We start from the raw sequence: 19,814 nt of genomic DNA, 5'->3' as shown, positions 1-19,814 counted from the left end.
ACTTCAGACATAACCCCTCACACTAGACTACTGATATAACCCCTCACACTAGACTACTGATATAACCCCTCACACTAGACTACTGATATAACCCCTCACACTAGACTTCTGACATAACCCCTCACACTAGACTACTGATGTAAGCCCTCACACTAGACTACTGATATAACCCCTCACACTAGACTACTGATGTAAGCCCTCACACTAGACTACTGATATAACCCCTCACACTAGACTACTGATATAACCCCTCACACTAGACTACTGATATAACCCCTCACACTAGACTACTGATGTAACCCCTCACACTAGACTACTGATATAACAACTCACACTAGACGACTGATAAAACCCCTCACCCTTGACGCATGATATAATTCCTCACACTAGACTACTGTCATATGTCCTCACACTAGACTACTGACATAACCCCTCACACTAGACTTCTGACATAACCCCTCACACTAGACTACTTATATAACCCCTCACACTAGACTACTTATATAACCCCTCACACTAGACTACTTATATAACCCCTCACACTAGACTACTGACATAACCCCTCACACTAGACTACTGACATAACCCCTCACACTAGACTACTGATATAACCCCTCACTCTAGACTACTGATATAACCCCTCACTCTAGACTACTGTCATAACCCCTCACACTAGACTACTGTCATAACCCCTCACACTAGACTACTGATATAACCCCTCACACTAGACTACTGATATAACCCCTCACACTAGACTACTGATATAACCCCTCACACTAGACTTCTGACATAACCCCTCACACTAGACTACTGACATAACCCCTCACACTAGACTACTGATGTAAGCCCTCACACTAGACTACTGATATAACCACTCACACTAGACTACTGATATAACCCCTCACACTAGACTTTTGACATAACCCCTCACACTAGACTACTGTCATAACCCCTCACACTAGACTACTGACATAACACCTCACACTAGACTACTGATACAACCCCTCACACTAGACTACTGTCATAACCCCTCACACTAGGTTACACTCTATTTTCTACTGGCTATCTGGCCAACAGGTTACACTCTAGTCTCTACTGACTCTCTGGCCAACAGGTTACGCTCTAGTCTCTACTGACTCTCTGGCCAACAGGTTACACTCTAGTCTCCACTGACTCTCTGGCCAACAGGTTACACTCTAGTTTCTACTGGCTATCTGGCCAACAGGTTACACTCCAGTCTCTACTGGCTATCTGGGCAACAGGTTACACTCTAGTCGCTACTGACTCTCTGGCCAACAGGTTACGCTCTAGTCTCTACTGACTCTCTGGCCAACAGGTTACACTCTAGTCTCCACTGACTCTCTGGCCAACAGGTTACACTCTAGTTTCTACTGGCTATCTGGCCAACAGGTTACACTCCAGTCTCTACTGGCTATCTGGGCAACAGGTTACACTCTAGTCGCTACTGACTCTCTGGCCAACAGGTTACACTCTACTCTTTGTGCCTTACTCTTATGTTTTTATCTGAATGTGTGTGTGTGTGTGTGTGTGTGTGTGTGTGTGTGTGTGTGTGTGTGTGTGTGTGTGTGTGTGTGTGTGTGTGCGTGTGTGTGTGTGTGGGATGGACCTGTTGCTCTGTGACTTTGGCCTGTGCTGTGCAATTGTCCATTCCAGAGGACAGTGCTGAAATCTCTGGCTGCTTTGATTCATATTGATTGGCAGACCCTCTCTCCTCCTCCCTCCATCACATCATCTCTCTCTGATGACTAACCACTCTTTCCTCATTCTTTCTCTCTCTCAGTCCACACGTATTCTCCTCCCTAATGATCTCATCTCTCTCTCGCTCCATGAACCTCCATTCATCTATTTCTCTCTCTCTCTCTCTCTTCCCTATCTTCCTCTCTCTCTTCCCTCTCTTCCACTCTCTCTCTTCCCTATCTTCCTCTCTCTCTCTTCCCTCTCTTCCTCTCTCTCTGTTCCTCTCTTCTCTCTCTTCCTCTCTCTCTCTCTATTTATCTTCCTCTTTCTCGCTTCCCTCTCTCCTCTCTCTCTTCCCTCTCTCTCTTCCTCTCTCTCTTCCTCTCTTCTCTCTCTTCCTCTCTCTCTTCCTCTCTTTCTCTCACTCTCTCTTCCTCTCTCCCTCTTCCTCTCTCTCTCTTCCTCTCTTCCTCTCTCTCTTTTTCTTTCTCTCTCTTCCTCCCTCTGTGTGTTTGTGTTATTTTGTTCTCCCTGCCTGAGGTGGATTCTGGAACACATATTAGTCTCCTCACCATGGATATCAACAGACACATTAATCCTTCAGATTGTTTCCTTAGAGCCAGTACCAGATTAAAGTCTGGCTGTGTGTGTGTGTGTGTGTGCGTGTGTGTGTGTGTGCTTATGCATGTGTGTGTGTGTGCTTATGCATGTGTGTGGGTATATGTGTGTGTGTGTGTGTGCATGTGTGTGTGTGTGTGTGCTTATGCATGTGTGTGTGTGTGCTTATGCATGTGTGTGGGTATATGTGTGCGTGTGTGTGTGTGCTTGTGCTCTTTAAAGACTGTAATATCCATTCTAAAGAGGAGAAAATTCCCCCAAAACTAGCAGGGCTTTCAGAGTTACACTGAATCATGCAGCGTCACTGAAATTTGTCTAAATGCATTAACACGGCTCCTTACAATGAATGAAAACCACTCGGGACGACGATGTAGAGCCAGACAGACAGCAGCATGTGAGAGTGTCTTGGCTACACAGGGTCTCTGGTTATTCTGAAGCAGCGGAGGAACAGGCAATATTTACTCTGTTCTGCGATACATTTGTATCGGTACGTTGTCCTGTACCGTCCTCGGCTGGGATCTATAGCCAGGGTTATGTGACACTTTAACAGTGACTATAATGATTTGTTATTACTATTGGTTTACTAGATACCTTTTTTAAGGGTAAATACTCTCAACTGTGTCAGAGACTGAGGACACTGAGGCTTCTGGAGAATGACAGTACAGAGAGGAGATGAAGGCTATAGTGAGGGAGTGATAGCGAGAAGGGAGGAGAAGAAAATAAATGTAAAGCTGCAGAATGAGAGAGAGAGAGAGGGGGGGAGAGAGAGGGAGAGAGAAAGGAGAGGGGGAGAGAGGGAGAGAGGGAGGAGGGCGAGGGAGAGAGAGAGTGGAGGGAGACACACACATGGGGTTGATGGTTAGAATTGATGGGAGATAGAGGAGAGAGAGGAGAGAGTGGAGAGAGACAGACAGAGAGAGAGAAAGAGGGAGGGAGAGGGAGAGAGGGAAAGGAGAGGGAGAGAGAGAGAAAGGAGGGAGACACACGGGGCTGATGGTTATAATTGATGGGAGATAGAGAGGAGAGAGTGGACAGAGAGAGAGAGAGAGATGAGAGAGGGGAGAGAGAGAGGAGGGAGACATACACGGGGTTGATGGTTATAATTGATGGGAGAGAGAGAGAGAGAGAGAGAGAGACACAGACACAGAGAGACACAGAGAGAGAGAGACACACAGCACTGGGTTGATGGTTGTAATTGATGGTTGTAATTCCTCATTCTATCGTTCCTGCAGTCTGGTTGCAATGAGATGGTCTGCTGGTGCTAAAAAGTAGGGCCAGGATCATCATGTGACTCCTCCATTCTGCTGCCAGGAACATCATGTGACTTCTCCCCTCTGTTCCTTTACTTGATGTTTCACATTGAGCTCGTTAAGAGGGGGTGGGGCTTGTCACGCAATAAGCAAATGTGCTTGGTCATGCCTTTCATAGACATACACACAAACACATACATAAGCGTGCACAAACACACATACACAACAAAGGGAATGGAAAATAGACATCTGAAGTGTTTGTAAACATGTAGGTGTGGGTTTCCATGTTTAGACATGTTGGTGTGGGTTTCCATGTTTAGACATGTAGGTGTGGGTTTCCATGTTTAGACATGTAGGTGTGGGTTTCCATGTTTAAACATGTAGGTGTGGGTTTCCATGTTTAAACATGTAGGTGTGGGTTTCCATGTTTAAACATGTAGGTGTGGGTTTCCATATTTAGACATGTAGGTGTGGGTTTCCATATTTAGACATGTAGGTGTGGGTTTCCATGTTTAAACATGTAGGTGTGGGTTTCCATGTTTAAACATGTAGGTGTTATGAACTTGAGTGAAGACCCAAAAGCGGTTTTAACAGAAAACAGAGTTCTTTAATGAAAAAACAGGAATGGCATAAATCCTCTTCCAATGTTGTCAGCGGAACAAAAAGAACGTTAGTATAGTGCAGGATGCACCTGCCAGGCAGACTCCGACAGGACAGGACAAGGTGGAAGCAAACGAGACGACAGCTTGCTTCTGGCATCAAAAAACACAAACAAGAATCAGACACTGAAAGTAGCAGGAACAGAGAGAGAAATAGAGACCTAATCAGAGGGGAAAGAGAGAACAGGTGGGAACGGGTGAATGAGCTAGTTAGAGGAGATGTAGAACAGCTGAGCAATGAGAGACAGAGAAGGTAACCTAAAAAGACCAGCAGAGAGAGACAGAGTGAAGAGAAAGGACAGGAACAGACATAACAAGACATGACAGTACCCCCCCCCACTCACCGAGCGCCTCCTGGCGCACTCGAGGAGGAAACCTGGCGGCAACGGAGGAAATCATCGATCAGCGAACGGTCCAGCACGTCCCGAGAGGGAACCCAACTCCTCTCCTCAGGACCGTACCCCTCCCAATCCACTAGGTACTGATGACCACGGCCCCGAGGGCGCATGTCCAAAATCTTACGAACCCTGTAGATGGGTGCGCCTCGACAAGGATGGGGGGGGGGGACGAGCGGGAGCGCGAAGAACGGGCTTAACACAGGAGACATGGAAGACCGGGTGAACGCGACGAAGATAGCGCGGGAGAATAAGTCGCACTGCGACAGGATTAACGACCTGAGAAATACGGAACGGACCAATGAACCGCGGGGCCAACTTGCGAGAAGCTGTCTTAAGGGGAAGGTTCTGAGTGGAGAGCCATACTCTCTGACCGCAACAATATCTAGGACTCTTGGTCCTACGCTTATTAGCGGCCCTCACAGTCTGCGCCCTATTACGGCAAAGTGCCGACCTGACCCCCTTCCAGGTGCGCTCGCAACGCTGGACAAAAGCCTGAGCGGAGGGGACGCAGGACTCGGCGAGCTGAGATGAGAACAGCGGAGGCTGGTACCCGAGGCTACTCTGAAAAGGAGATAGACCGGTAGCAGACGAGGGAAGCGAGTTGTGGGCATACTCTGCCCAGGGGAGCTGATCTGACCAAGACGCAGGGTTACGAAAAGAAAGACTGCGTAAAATGCGACCAACAGTCTGATTGGCCCGTTCGGCTTGACCGTTAGACTGGGGATGAAAGCCGGACGAGAGACTGACGGAAGCCCCAATCAAACGGCAAAACTCCCTCCAAAATTGAGACGTGAACTGCGGGCCTCTGTCGGAAACGACGTCAGACGGAAGGCCATGAATTCAGAAAACATTCTCGATAATGATCTGAGCCGTCTCCTTAGCAGAAGGGAGCTTATCGAGAGGAATGAAATGAGCCGCCTTAGAGAATCTATCGACAACCGTAAGAATAACTGTCTTCCCCGCTGATGAAGGCAGTCCGGTGATAAAATCTAAAGCGATGTGAGACCACGGTCGAGAGGGAATGGGAAGCGGTCTGAGGCGGCCGGCAGGAGGAGAGTTCCCAGATTTAGTCTGCGCGCAGACCGAACAAGCGGCGACAAATCGACGCGCGTCACGTTCCCGAGTGGGCCACCAGAAACGCTGGCGAATGGAAGCGAGCGTACCCGAACGCCGGGGTGGCCGGCTAACTTGGCAGAGTGGGCCCACTGAAGAACGGCCGGACGAGAAGGAACGGGAACGAACAGAAGGTTCCTAGGACAAGCTCGCGGCGACGGAGTGTGAGCGAGTGCTTGCTTTACCTGCCTCTCAATTCCCCAGACAGTCAACCCGACAACACGCCCCTCAGGGAGAATCCCATCGGGGTCGGTGGAGACCTCAGAAGAACTGAAGAGACGAGATAAAGCATCAGGTTTGGTGTTTTTTGAGCCCGGACGATAAGAAATAACAAACTCGAAACGAGCGAAAAACAGAGCCCAACGAGCCTGACGCGCATTAAGTCGTTTGGCTGAACGGATGTACTCAAGGTTCCTATGGTCAGTCCAAACGACAAAAGGAACGGTCGCCCCCTCCAACCACTGTCGCCATTCGCCTAGGGCTAAGCGGATGGCGAGCAGTTCGCGATTACCAACATCATAGTTACGTTCTGACGGCGATAAGCGATGAGAGAAAAACGCGCAAGGATGGACCTTGCCGTCAGAGAGAGAGCGCTGAGAAAGAATGGCTCCCACGCCCACCTCTGACGCGTCAACCTCAACAACAAACTGTCTAGAGATGTCAGGTGTAACAAGAATAGGTGCGGATGTAAAACGATTCTTAAGAAGATCAAAAGCTCCCTGGGCGGAAACGGACCACTTAAAGCACGTCTTAACAGAAGTAAGGGCTGTGAGAGGAGCTGCCACCTGACCGAAATTACGGATGAAACGACGATAGAAATTAGCGAAGCCCAGAAAGCGCTGCAGCTCGACGCGTGACTTAGGAACGGGCCAATCAATGACAGCCTGGACCTTAGCGGGATCCATCTTAATGCCCTCAGCGGAAATAACGGAACCGAGAAAAGGGACAGAGGCGGCATGAAAAGTGCACTTCTCAGCCTTCACATAAAGACAGTTCTCCAAAAGGCGCTGGAGGACGCGTCGCACGTGCTGAACATGAATCGAGAGAGACGGTGAAAAAAATCAGGATATCGTCCATGTAAACGAAAACAAAAATGTTCAGCATGTCTCTCAGGACGTCGTTAACTAGTGCCTGAAAGACAGCTGGAGCGTTAACGAGGCCGAAAGGAAGAACCCGGTATTCAAAGTGCCCTAACGGAGTGTTAAACGCCGTCTTCCACTCGTCCCCCTCCCTGATGCGCACGAGATGGTAGGCGTTACGAAGGTCCAATTTGGTGAAAAACCTGGCTCCCTGCAGGATCTCGAAGGCTGAAGACATAAGAGGAAGCGGATAACGGTTCTTAACTGTTATGTCATTCAGCCCTCGATAATCCACGCATGGGCGCAGGGACCCGTCCTTCTTCTGAACAAAAAAACCCCCGCTCCGGCGGGAGAGGAGGAGGAGACTATAGTACCGGCGTCGAGCGAAACCGACAAATAATCCTCGAGAGCCTTACGTTCGGGAGCCGACAGTGAGTATAATCTACCCCGGGGGGAGTAGTTCCCGGAAGGAGATCAATACTACAGTCATACGACCGGTGTGGAGGGAGAGAAGTGGCCTTGGAACGACTGAACACCGTGCGCAGATCGTGATACTCCTCCGGCACCCCTGTCAAATCGCCAGGCTCCTCCTGTGAAGAAGAGACAGAGGAAACAGGAGGGATAGCAGACATTAAACAGGTTACATGACAAGAAACATTCCAGGATAGGATAGTATTACTAGACCAATTAATAGAAGGGTTATGGCGCACTAGCCAGGGATGACCCAAAACAACAGGTGTAAAAGGTGAACGAAAAATTAAAAAAGAAATGGTTTCGCTATGATTACCAGAGACAGTGAGGGTTAAAGGCAGCGTCTCACGCTGAATCTTGGGGAGAGAACTACCATCTAAAGCGAACAAGGCCCTGGGCTCCCTAACTGTCTGAGAGGAATGTCATGTTCCCGAGCCCAGGTCTCGTCCATAAAACAGCCCTCCGCCCCGGAGTCTATCAAGGCACTGCAGGAAGCAGATGAACCGGGCCAGCGGAGATGGACCGGAAAGGTAGTGCGTGATCCAGAAGGAGAGGCCTGAGTAGTTGCGCTCACCAGTAGCCCTCCTCTTACTGATGAGCTCTGGCTTTTACTGGACATGAGGTGACAAAATGACCAGCGGAGCCGCAGTAGAGACAGAGGCGATTGGTGATTCTCCGTTCCTCTCCTTGGCCGAGATGCGAATACCCCCAGCTGCATAGGCTCAGCATCCGAGCCGGCGGAGGAGGGTGGCAGTGATGCGGCAGGTGGCAGTGATGTGGAGAGGGGAGCAACGGAGAACGTGAGCTCCCTTCCACGAGCTCGGCGACGAAGATCAAACCGTCGCTCTATGCGAATAGCGAGAGCTATTAAGGAGTCCAGATTGGAAGGAACCTCCCGGGAGAGGATCTCATCCTTAACCTCGACGAGGAGACCCTCCAGAAAACGAGCGAGCAAAGCCGGCTGTTCCAGTCACTAGAGGCAGCGAGAGTGCGAAACTCAATAGAATAATCCGTTATGGATCGATTCCCCTGACATAGGGAAGACAGGGCCCTGGAAGCCTCCTCGCCAAAAACAGAACGGTCAAAAACCCGTATCATCTCCTCCTTAAAGTCCTGATACTGGTTAATACACTCAGCCCTCGCCTCCCAGACTGCCGTGCCCCACTCACGCGCCCGTCCGGTAAGGAGAGAAATGACGTAGGCGATGCGGGCTGCGCTCCTGGAGTAAGTGTTGGGCTGGAGAGAGAACACCACATCACACTGAGTGAGGAATGAGCGGCACTCAGTGGGCTCCCCAGAGTAACACGGCGGGTTGTTGATCCTGGGCTCCGGAGACTCGGAAACCCTGGAAGTGGGCGGTGGATCGAGGTGGAGTTGGTGAACCTGTCTTGTGAGGTCGGAGACTTGGACGGCCAGGGTCTCAACGGCATGTTGAGCAGCAGACAATTCCTCCTCGTGTCTGCCTAGCATCGCTCCCTGGATCTCGACGGCGGAGTGAAAAGGGTCCGGAGCCGCTGGGTCCATTCTTGGTCTGATTCTTCTGTTATGAACTTGAGTGAAGACCCAAAAGCGGTTTTAACAGAAAACAGAGTTCTTTAATGAAAAAACAGGAATGGCATAAATCCTCTTCCAATGTTGTCAGCGGAACAAAAAGAACGTTAGTATAGTGCAGGATGCACCTGCCAGGCAGACTCCGACAGGACAGGACAAGGTGGAAGCAAACGATATGACAGCTTGCTTCTGGCATCAAAAAACACAAACAAGAATCAGACACTGAAAGTAGCAGGAACAGAGAAAGAAATAGAGACCTAATCAGAGGGGAAAGAGAGAACAGGTGGGAACGGGTGAATGAGCTAGTTAGAGGAGATGTAGAACAGCTGAGCAATGAGAGACAGAGAAGGTAACCTAAAAAGACCAGCAGAGAGAGACAGAGTGAAGAGAAAGGACAGGAACAGACATAACAAGACATGACAGTAGGTGTGGGTTTCCATGTTTAAACATGTAGGTGTGGGTTTCCATGTTTAAACATGCAGGTGTGGGTTTCCATATTTAGACATGTAGGTGTGGGTTTCCATGTTTAAACATGTAGGTGTGGGTTTCCATATTTAAACATGTAGGTGTGAGTTTCCATGTTTAAACATGTAGGTGTGGGTTACCATATTTAGACATGTAGGTGTGGGTTTCCATGTTTAAACATGTAGGTGTGGGTTTCCATGTTTAAACATGCAGGTGTGGGTTTCCATGTTTAAAAAAGCAGGTGTGGGTTTCCATATTTAGACATGCAGGTGTGGGTTTCCATATTTAGACATGCAGGTGTGGGTTTCCATGTTTAGACATGTAGGTGTGGGTTTCCATGTTTAAACATGTAGGTGTGGGTTTCCATGTTTAAACATGTAGGTGTGGGTTTCCATGTTTAAACATGCAGGTGTGGGTTTCCATATTTAGACATGTAGGTGTGGGTTTCCATATTTAGACATCTAGTTGTGGGTTTCCATGTTTAAACATGCAGGTGTGGGTTTCCATGTTTAAACATGCAGGTGTGGGTTTCCATGTTTAAACATGCAGGTGTGGGTTTCCATGTTTAAACATGCAGGTGTGGGTTTCCATGTTTAAACATGTAGGTGTGGGTTTCCATGTTTAAACATGTAGGTGTGGGTTTCCATGTTTAAACATGTAGGTGTGGGTTTCCATGTTTAAACATGTAGGTGTGGGTTTCCATGTTTAAACATGTAGGTGTGGGTTTACATGTTTAAACATGTAGGTGTGGGTTTCCATGTTTAAATACTGTATATGTGTGTATTTAGCCCCAATTATTCCACAACCTATCTCCCTGTGACCTCGTTCTATTGGAAGGACCATGTGAAAATGACTTGACACTATTCCTGAGGGTCAGAAACAGAGAGAATTTACTTATTTTCTCTTTCATACTTCAACATTTTGAAGTATATAATTTGAAATGTCATTTATTTTAAACTTTTGTGAGTGTAATGTTTATATTTTATTTCCCTTTTGGTTATTGTCTATTTCACTTACTTTGGCAATGTAAACATACCAATAAAGTCCTTAAATTAAAATGAGAGTGAGAGTGAAAAAAATATGCTGTGAATATACGAGATCGTTACCGAGGGCGTTACAAAGCAAATAACAGTAATTAAAGTGACCGGTGTGTGTGTGGCGGGGGAGGAGCCAAATGGGTAATCTCTCCTGAATATGCTCCTCTCCTTTTGATATAGCATGAAGACATTTCACCTCTCTGATAACAATCACCTCTCTGATAACAATCACCTCTCTGATAACAATCACCTCTCTGATAACAATCACCTCTCTGATAACAATCACCTCTCTGATAACAATCACCTCTCTGATAACAATCACCTCTCTGATAACAATCACCTCTCTGATAACAATCACCTCTCTGATAACAATCACCTCTCTGATAACAATCACCTCTCTGATAACAATCACCTCTCTGATAACAATCACCTCTCTGATAACAATCACCTCTCTGATAACAATCACCTCTCTGATAACAATCACCTCTCTGATAACAATCACCTCTCTGATAACAATCACCTCTCTGATAACAATCACCTCTCTGATAACAATCACCTCTCTGATAACAATCACCTCTCTGATAACTCTCACGCTGTCTTAATTCTCATATAATAGTTCTTTAGCTGTCAGTAAACACCCACCCAGTATAAATAAACACCCAGTATAAATACCCAGTATATATAAACACCCAGTATATATAAACACCCAGTATAAATAAACACCCACCCAGTATAAATAAACACCCACCCAGTATAAATAAACACCCAGTATATATAAACACCCAGTATAAATAAACACCCACCCAGTATAAATAAACACCCAGTATAAACACCCAGTATATATAAACACCCAGTATAAATACCCAGTATATATAAACACCCAGTATAAATAAACACCCAGTATAAACACCCAGTATAAATAAACACCCAGTATAAATACCCAGTATAAATACCCAGTATATATAAACACCCAGTATAAATACCCAGTATATATAAACACCCAGTATAAACACCCAGTATAAATACCCAGTATAAATACCCAGTATAAATACCCAGTATAAATACCCACCCAGTATAAATACCCACCCAGTATAAACACCCAGTATAAACACCCAGTATAAATACCCAGTATAAATACCCACCCAGTATAAATACCCAGTATAAATACCCAGTATAAATACCCAGTATAAATACCCAGTATAAATACCCAGTATAAATAAACACCCAGTATATATACACACCCAGTATAAATACCCAGTATAAATAAACACCCAGTATAAATAAACACCCAGTATATATACACACCCAGTATAAATACCCAGTATATATAAACACCCAGTATAAATAAACACCCAGTATAAATACCCAGTATATATAAACACCCAGTATAAATAAACACCCAGTATAAATACCCAGTATAAATAAACACCCACCCAGTATAAATAAACACCCAGTATAAATACCCAGTATATATAAACACCCAGTATAAATAAACACCCAGTATAAATACCCAGTATAAATAAACACCCACCCAGTATAAATACCCAGTATATATAAACACCCAGTATAAATACCCAGTATAAATAAACACCCAGTATAAATAAACACCCAGTATAAATAAACACCCAATATAAATAAACACACAGATATATAGAGGGATAGAGAGGGATACAAAAACATGGATAGATAGAGCTATAGGAGAAGGGTCTCCTAAGCAAGCTGGTCCTGGGGCTCTGGTCATAAACACAAACACACCCACAGAGCCCCAGGACCACAGCACAATTAGACTCAAGCAAATCCTTAGAAAACAAAAAAGATAATTTCTTGACACATTGGAAAGAATTAACAAAAAAGCAGAGCAAACTAGAATGTTATTTGGCCCTACACAGAGAGTAAAGTGGCAGAATACCAGACCACTGTGACTGACTGTTACGGATCCCTTTTGGCCCGACAGTCTAGGAGGGATGGTAATGAGACCCGTAACATAACTCATGCAAATTATAATTGTGACAAAGTAAAAGTGTGAACAAAATAACCAGGACAATTGAAATCTACCGTCAAACTCAAGGATTTTTTGAAAACACACAGTAATGGGGGGAGCAGGAAAAGGGGCTGAGCTGGACCCAAGGAAAGAAACAATAAGTATTCAAAAACATCCTAAGCTAGACTAGCCTACTTTAACAACAGCTAACTAACCAAAAATACAGTGGGTGGTCCGCCCAGTTCTAACTAGGGTATTTAACAAAGTCTACCTACGGGTTGTGTATGCCCATGGGCGACTTGTCTTGGTTTCCCCTTTTCCCACCAGCAATCAAACACAAACACAAACAAACACCATAACCAAAACAATACTCACAGGTGATGACAAAGTGCTATGGAGGTGCTCAAACAAAAGAGAGGTTAATACACAACGAGAGAGTGAACTACAGAGACATACAGACATGGCATTTACAGAGAGATTGCGCTCCAGAGCAAACAACTGACAGGGTTTTTAAACCAAGGGAAAGGAACTGTGATTGGGTAGGAAACAGGAGGAGGTGTGTCTTCTGATTGATGATTGATTGGTGACTGATTGGGGAGTGATGATTTTCACTTGTGAGGGGAGAAGGAGAGCAAACACAGGATACATACACACACACACACACACACACACACACACACACACACACACACACACACACACACACACACAGGATACCTGTATCCGTAACATTCCCACCCTTAAAAGAGCAACCCTAGGGATTGCGACCACAGTATCACTATGAATACTCACAACAATAACAAAGCAACAACCTTGCAAAACATACACCAATCATTGCACACGAGATTGGCGTTGTCTATCAGGAGTTTGACGCACATAGTCAGTTTCACTTATTTTCTTTTCAATTAAATAAGGACCAGAGAAACGAGCTGACAGTGAAGATCCTGGAACAGGTAATAACACCAGTACTTGGTCACCTGGCTGTAGTGGACGAGAAACAGCCTCTTTATCATAGTGTCTTTTCATGCTCCTCTGTGAGGAAGACAGAGCTTCCTTTGCGAGAGCACAAGCTTGGTGTAGGCGCTCACGAAAGTGACTAACGTAGTCCAACACATTCTCGTCTACTGTAAACAACTCTTGGGACAAGAACTGTTCTTTAAGGACTTTCATTGGTCCTCTCACTGTGTGACCAAACACTAGTTCAGCCGGGCTGAAACCTAGGGACTCCTGCACAGTTTCACGAGCAGCAAACAAAACTAGAGGAACTCCCTCATTCCAATCTTTCTCAGATTCCCTACAATATTTACGTAGCATAGACTTCAGTGTCTGATGCCATCTTTCAAGCGCACCCTGAGAGTCTGGGTGATAGGCGCTTGACACACGGTGCGTAATTGACAAGGATTTTAACACCTGCTTGAAGAGCTTGGATAGGAAATTGGTACCTTGATCACTTTGTACCACCTTAGGTAACCCGAATGTCATGAAGAATTTTATTAAGGCTTTACTCACTACTGGGGCTGTAATCCTTCACAGAGGAATGGCCTCGGGGTATCTTGTAGCCATACACATAATCGTTAACAAAAACGGGTTACCCGATTTTGTCTTCGGTAAGGGTCCGACACAATCAACCACCACATGCTCGAATGGTTCACCTATGACAGGTATGGGACAAAGAGGAGTGGGAGGAATAACCTGATTTGGTTTTCCTGTTATTTGCCATGTGTGGCATGTCCGACAGAACTGAGCCACATCTTGTTTTAAACCCGGTCAAAACAAATGTTGAAGGATCTGATCATAAGTTTTTGTGATTCCTAAATGACCAGACCACTGGTGATCATGAGCAAGGGATAATACAGTTTGTCGAAAGGCTGTAGGAATCACTATTTTGGTAAACAGCATTCCAATCTCCACACGCGTCAACATGGGATTTCCATTTACTCATGAGGAGATTACCATCAATGAATTAATCCACGTTCTTCTTCTTTACATCTTCCAATGAGACAACATTAGAAAAACATTTAGCAAGCTTGTTGTCAACCTTTTGGTTAGCAATCAGCTGCTCACGAGTGACTGGTAACTGTATTGCATCAGCAATAAGTTCAACGTTCTTTGATTCTTTCCTGGGCTGTTTGTCAGAGGTGATCAGCTTCTCAGAGGTATCACACAATCCATCCTCTTGATCAACCTCTTTGAACAGAACAGTGTTCGACAAATCTATCACATCACCCTCTTGTCGTGCCTGAGCACGAGTGACAGCACAAGCGGGGAACACATGTGGATAACTCAGCTCATTCGAGAGAGAGTGGTCACTTTTATCCAATACTTCCAGTACGGGTACTACCTTTCCTCCGGCAATATCGTTACCCATTATAAAGGTCACACCTTTCACTGGCAACATAGGACGTACCCCCGCTCTGAATATTCCACTGATTAACTCAGAGTGTACTTTCACAAAGTGCAATGGCACTGGGACAAAACCCATTTCAATACCCTGCACTAACACACTGGAACCACAGTATGTATTGTCAGATAAGGGCAACACATCAGACAATATAAACGACTGCGCCGCACCAGTATCTCTAAGGATTTTAACTGGACGCTGAGACGCTTCATCATTCGTTAGGGACACAAACCCCTCGAAAATGAACGGTTCATAACTGTGGTCGGGGACTGAGACTTTCAAACTACATTTACCAGGAGGCACCTGTTTTGTTGCAGACCTCACAACCGTACGAATTAGAGCAACACCTGTTGGTGGCTTGGCACGAAGAGGCATCCCTTGTTTGTGTTTTAGCAGGAAACAATCATTAATCATATGTCCCACTTTATGACAATAGAAACAGGGACGCTCATTCTTCTGGCGTGCTTGATATACTACTGCTGGCCGACTAGGGCTAAAAGTAGGCAACTCTGTGGATCTACTCTCAGTATGAGCCGAAAACACACTCTTGTGCGTCAACACAAACTCGTCTGCCAACACAGACGCTTCTGCCAGGGAGGATACTTTCTGTTCGTTTAGATAAACTACAATGCGTTCGAGTAAGCAATTTTTAAACTCTTCCAACAAGATTAACTCTCGGAGAGAGTTGAAATCAGTTACCTTACTAGCAGCATGCCATTTATCAAACAGATTTCCCTTGTCTCTAGCAAATTCCACATAAGTCTTACTAGAAGACATTCTATGAGACCTAAATCTCTGTTGGTGTCACAAATCCCGCTTCCTGAGTCTGTGTTTGCCTGTGTTTCTGTCCTGGAGTGTGTTTCCGGTGTCCTGGAACGCACCCTGTCTGGTTGCCGGGCGAATTAGCTTGTTGGGAGATCGATGTTCAGCCGCACCTGTATCCCATCAGTAATCTGCACACCTGTCCTGATCATCACCTCTCCCCTTCAAAAGCTCTGACCTGACATCCATTCCCTGCCGGGTCGTTAGCCATGAACAGTATGTCGTGCCATAGTATCAGCCTCAAGTTAGATAGAATTTGTTTTCTTGTTTTTTACATATTGCTTGCCTTAAACTTATCTCCGTTTGTTCTGTCTTCAGTTACTCACCCGGATCATTTACCCCATTCCCGCCTGGTCGTCGGAGAATTCCGCTACCCCATTGGATCCACCTATTTACTCCCATCAACTCACCACCCCTGCCCACTATGCCACCTGGATATATCTACCCATTCATATTCACTTGTAAATAAATACTCACCTTCTTCCTACTCTCCTTGTCCTGGTCTGCTTCTGGGGTCGATTTTGAAAGAACGTGACAGTCGGTATGCCTCAGGCACAAGCTCATAGGCACGAAGAACAGTACCTTTGACCACTTCATATTTCAAACTGTCCTCGAGAGGTAGCGCTGACAAAACCTCTTGGGCTTTACCAGTTAATTTACACTGAAGTAATAGACACCATACCTCTTCAGGCCATTTCAATGCAATGGCTATACGCTCAAATACACAAAAAAATAGGAGTCAACCTCAGACTCTCTGAACAAAGGTACTAAGGCAATCTGCCTACTAATGTCAAACGTGTTTGAGGACACAGCTGGTGAGGACGGCTCACAAACAGGCACAGTAGCAACGAAGGCTAGCCTTGCTGTCTCTGCCTGCAGTTCCAACTGGCGCATTTTGGACTCCAACTGCCTTTGTTCTCTGTCTGCCTCAATTTTACACATCTCCAAATGCCGTTGTTCTCTTTCTTTTTCTGCCTCAATTTTACACTCTCCAACTGGAGAGTCTCTCGCCTAATTTGGTCTCTCTCTTCCGCCTCCAGTTGGAACTGTGCTAAACGGACATCCCTACTGGCATCACCGTTTGACAGTGGGGCGAGTGGATCAAAACGGGACAATGTGGCTGGTGTTTTAGCCTCGCCCTCATTATCAGACACCAATGGGCTTACAGGAGTAGCAACATCCCCTACAGGGGTGGTAGGCACAGGCAGCGGTAACACAAGCACCTGCTCTTCCAACAATACATTTAACACCAGCTTTTTAACCTCAGACTTAACTACATTCTGTGGAATCGATACTGAATAATGGTCAGCCAAGGTCATTAAATCAACTCTACGACATTTATCAAAAACCTCCCACGAAGGGTTATCCAAAAAGGATTTCAAATCAAAAGTAGTCATTTTACACTACTACACAAGTGCCAAAGAAAATAGCAAACACTAATGCTACTTCAGCTATGACGCTCAACACTGAACTATACCACTATCACAATCTACATGAGCGGCATGGATGTCAGTTATGACAGATCCCGGATGAGCCCCCACTTATGTTACGGATCCCTTTTTGGCCCGACAGTCTAGGGGGGATGGTAATGAGACCCGTAACATAACTCATGCAAATTATAATAGTGACAAAGCAAAAGTGTGAACGAAATAACCAGGACAACTGAAATCTACCGTCAAACTCAAGGTTTATTTGAAAACACACGGTAATGGGGGGAGCAGGAAAAGGGGCTGCGCTGGACCCAAGGAAAGAAACAATAAGTATTCAAAAAAAACTAAGCTAGACTAGTGGGGGCTCGTCCAAAATTAAGGAAAGCTTTGACTATGTACAGATTCAGTGAGCATAGCCTTGCTATTGAGAAAGGCCGCCATAGGCAGACATGGCTCTCAAGAGAAGACAGGCTATGTGCTCACTGCCCACAAAATGAGTTGGAAACTGAGCGATAGAGAGAGAGAGATAGAGAGAGGGATAGAGAGAGAGAGAGAGAGAGAGAGAGAGAGAGAGAGGATAGAGAGGTATAGAGACAGAGAGAGATTGTATTGTTTATTTCACTTTTGTATATCTATTTCACTTGTTTTGGCAACATTTACACATGTTTCCCATGGCAATAAAGCCCATTGAATTGAATAGAGAGACCTATAGAGAGAGAGAAAGAAAGGGAGAGATAGAGGGATAGGGAGAGAGAGAAAGAGAGATAGATGATAGGGAGAGAGAGTGAGAGAGAGAGGGATAGAGAGAGAGAGAGAGAGAGAGAGAGAGAGAGAGAGAGAGAGAGAGAGAAAGAAAGAGGGATAGGGAGAGAGAGAGATAGAGGGATAGGGAGAGAGAGAGAGAGAGAGGGATAGAGAGAGAGAGAGAGAGAGAGAGAGAGAGAGAGAGAGAGAGAGCAAGAGAGAGAGAGAGAGAAAGAGAGATAGAGGTAGAGGGATAGGGAGAGAGAGAGAGCAAAAGAGAGAGATAGAGGGATAGGGAGAGAGAGCTAGATGAGAGGATAGAGAGGTATAGAGACAGAGAGAGAGATTGTATTGTTTATTTCACTTTTGTATATCTTTTTCACTTGCTTTGTCAACATTTACACGTTTCCCATGGCAATGAAGTCCCTTGATTTGAATAGAGAGACGTATAAAGAGAGGGATAGAGGAGAGATACAATTCTCCTTATGTAGAGAATTTACATGTAGTGTGGTATATGCAGTATTCTCCTTGTATAGTGTATATAGAGAGACAGGCTGTGTAGTGTAGTATATACAGTATTCTCATTCTATAGTGTAGTGTAGTATATACGGTATTCTCCTTCTATAGTGTATATAGGCTGTGTAGGGTAGTATATACAGTATTCTCCTTCTATAGTGTAGTGTAGTATATACAGTATTCTCCTTCTATAGTGTATATAGTCTGTGTAGTGTACTATATACAGTATTCTCCTTGTATAGTATATAGGTTGTGTAGTGTAGTATATACAGTATTATCCTTCTATAGTGTATATAGGCTGTGTAGTGTGGAGTCTGTCTATCTGTCTGTATGATGGAGGTGATTCAATTCTTCAATTCTTCAACGAGTCTTCAACGATTCACACCCATAATGCTGTTCTGCTGAACACTCCCCTTGTTAGGTTTTAATTCCATCCCTCTCTCTCTCTCTCTCTCTCTCTCTCTCTCTGACAAATGTCATATTATATATATATATATATATATAAAAAAATTAAAAAAAATAAGCATAGATATGGGTTGTATTTACAATGGTGTGTGTTCTTCACTGGTTGCCCTTTTCTCGTGGCAACAGGTCACAAATCTTGCTGCTCTGATGGCACACTGTGGAATTTCACCCAGTAGATATGGGAGTTTTTCAAAATTGGATTTGTTTTCGAATTCTTTGTGGATCTGTGTAATCTGAGGGAAATATGTCTCTCTAATATGGTCATACATTGGGCAGGAGGTTAGGAAGTGCAGCTCAGTTTCCACCTCATTTTGTGGGCAGTGAGCACATAGCCTGTCTTCTCTTGAGAGCCATGTCTGCCTACGGCGGCCTTTCTCAATAGAAAGGCTATGCTCGCTGAGTCTGTACATAGTCAAAGCTTTCCTTAATTTTGGGTCAGTCACAGTGTTCAGGTATTCTGCCGCTGTGTACTCTCTGTGTAGGGCCAAATAGCATTCTCGTTTGCTCTGTTTTTTTGTTAATTCTTTCCAATGTGTCAAGTAATTATCTTTTTGTTTTCTCATGATTTGGTTGGGTCTAATTGTGCTGTTGTCCTGGGGCTCTGTAGGGTGTTTGTGTTTGTGAACAGAGCCCCAGGACCAGCTTGCTTAGGGGACTCTTCTCCAGGTTCATCTCTCTGTAGGTGATGGCTTTGTTGTGGAAGGTTTGGGAATCGCTTCCTTTTAGGTGGTTATAGAATTTAACGTCTCTTTTCTGGTTTTTGATAATTAGTGGGTATCGGCCTAATTCTGCTCTGCATGCATTATTTGGTGTTCTACGTTGTACACGGAGGATATTTTTGCAGAATTCTGCGTGCAGAGTCTCAATTTGGTGTTTGTCCCATTTTGTGAAGTCTTGGTTGGTGAGCGGACCCCAGACCTCACAACCATAAAGGGCAATGGGCTCTATGACTGATTCAAGTATTTTTAGCCAAATCCTAATTGGTATGTTAAAATTTATGTTGCTTTTGATGGCATAGAATGCCCTTCTTGCCTTGTCTCTCAGATCGTTCACAGCTTTGTGGAAGTTACCTGTGGCGCTGATGTTTAGGCCAAGGTATGTATAGTTTTTTGTGTG

At 45.2% G+C, this 19,814-nt stretch overlaps 1 protein-coding gene across 1 annotated transcript in view; it reads left to right on the top strand.

Annotated features, from left to right (window-relative positions):
* Positions 1 to 19,814, top strand: part of LOC135553195 (muscleblind-like protein 1) — a 115,568-nt gene that overhangs the window by 48,993 nt on the left and 46,761 nt on the right. The gene's annotated exons all lie outside the window — the stretch shown is intronic.

The sequence above is a fragment of the Oncorhynchus masou genome, chromosome 13, assembly GCF_036934945.1.
Source record: "Oncorhynchus masou masou isolate Uvic2021 chromosome 13, UVic_Omas_1.1, whole genome shotgun sequence".
Classification (NCBI taxonomy): domain Eukaryota; kingdom Metazoa; phylum Chordata; class Actinopteri; order Salmoniformes; family Salmonidae; genus Oncorhynchus; species Oncorhynchus masou.
The sequence above is the reverse complement of the archived record's forward strand: the minus strand, read 5'-3'. Positions and strand labels throughout refer to the sequence as shown.